Consider the following 2,203-nt stretch of genomic DNA (forward strand, 5'->3'; position numbering starts at 1 on the left):
TGAAATAGGTCTCATCCCTGAGCCAGAAGCTGACAGGTGAAGTATTTTCTGACTGCACTCAGAGTACATTGAAAGGAGTGGTGAGCATTGACAGTGTGCATCACAACATACTTAAATTCAAGGTCAAACAGCAAAGACCCCGGAAAATTCTCACCTCTTTTCTTTGTCTCTACGATCAGAATGATCATAGCAATATAACTAGTAAGATCTTTGTGGAAAATAATCTTCGGTCATAAAAACCATATGACCTACTTTGGTGGAGGGGTCCTCACATCAGCTGGGATCTGATTTTCAAGAGAGGGGCAGGGGAGGATGAATGTTTAGTGGTTGCCATGCAAAGTCCCCCGGACTGGCAAACATTCCTATCAGATTGATGAGGGACACTGATGGGAAAGGCAAGTCAGAGTGGGGAAAGAGCAGAGGGAGCAGACACGTCGGGGAGAAGACAAGTGCATGTCTACTGGTAGAACAAGAGGAAGGACATATTCCCTAGTGGGGGAAAATGACTAACAATACTCTCAAGGACCGTACGTGGGGGAGTGCGCCTGGCTCTCAGATAGTGTCTGGGGTCTTAAAGGCTTGTATCCAAATAAGCATCGATCCAAATGAGTTGTCAACTGAGCCACATGGGAGAAGCATACCAATAATCATCTTCTAGGCATTAAAATTATATAATTCAATTATATAATCCTAAGGAGAGAATAGTATCTGAGCTTAAAATGTGAGATTTTGGTGAGCAGAAGGCTATGGATGACCGTGGAAGCCCAACATACCCTTAAGGGGACGCGGCTGTTTGCTTCAGGAACAGCCCTCTCCTCATGATTGAGGGACTGGGACTAATCTTCATTGGAGAGGTGACTTTAGTCCTTTAAAACGATAGCTCTGGCTTCAACCTTTGAAACCTTGTCACCTGGTCTCCCCTCTGATATACTTTGGCTTGACCTCATTTTGAACATTTTCGGCTTTTGGGGGATTTTTCATTTTGGAGTTTAATCTCTGTTGTATTTTGTCATTGTGGGTAGCCTTCTTTATTCTTATGTGCTCTTTTATGGTTTGCTTTTGTATATGAGAACTGGGGGAGTATCATTTGGGAAGGTGGAGGTGGTGGTAAGGGGAGCTGATATTAAGGAATCCAAGAAGAAGAAAAGGTTTTGAAACTGATTTTGGTAGCAGTTGTACAACAGTACTTGATATAATTGACCTATGGAATGGAATGATGTCTAGATTAGCTCCTAATAAAATGGCTTGAAATATATGTATAATGGCCTATTAAAAATAATGATGTGGGTTGAGATAATAGGATCCGGTAATATCTAGTGCCAATTTCACATCAGCAACAGAAAATAGAAGGGAAGTTTTTACCTTTCAATTGTACTAGAATGGGAAATATAATTGGTAGATGGGATAGTCCCAGAAATACTGTAATAAAAATATAATTACATATTTGAATTAAAAGTAAGTCACTGTTGTTATATTTAAAACAAAGTCCTTAAGGAACTTCATAGGGAGACTCTCTAGATAAAATAGGTAATATTTTATGAACATGAAGACACTAAAACTGAAAAAAAAGATGTTGACCGCAATTATGTTATTAAGCTCTATACCTGAGAAACTGTTAAACTACAGAAAGAGATTTTTCAGCCCAGGTAACTGAATGTCTAATTTTGTGCGAATCTCCATGAGGCTGAAGAGACTACGGAGAGTAACAAAATATCTAATTAGAAGGATTATAAAGAAAGAATATTCATTATCTACTCAGAGGTTCTACTCTCACCAGATTGACCACTACATAATAAACGGCCAAGAAATTTTTACATGAGGGTCAATTTAGAGAACTGGATAAGCAAGTGTAGGTAAATAACAGCTCAGTGATTGTAGACTAAGAATAAAAACTTTGTAAGAATATTTATAAATATCTAATAAATTCAGAATCAACCCCCTTATTATCAATTTCTATTTAAAATTATAGTAAAAATTTCACAACTAAGCATAGTAATGGTCCATGGCAATAAATTTATTTTCCTCACATGAAATCTTACAGATGGGACAATCATAAAATTAGAGGTTCGTTTCTATAAAAATATTTCGACTTTAAGTGTTACGATTCTGAGAACAATAGTCTCCTGGTGTTCTAATTATACAAAAATCTAAGCACTGATTATAAATAAATACCCATTATGCATTCTCATCTTGTAGTGAACTA

The sequence above is a fragment of the Tenrec ecaudatus genome, chromosome 2, assembly GCF_050624435.1.
Source record: "Tenrec ecaudatus isolate mTenEca1 chromosome 2, mTenEca1.hap1, whole genome shotgun sequence".
NCBI lineage: Eukaryota > Metazoa > Chordata > Mammalia > Afrosoricida > Tenrecidae > Tenrec > Tenrec ecaudatus.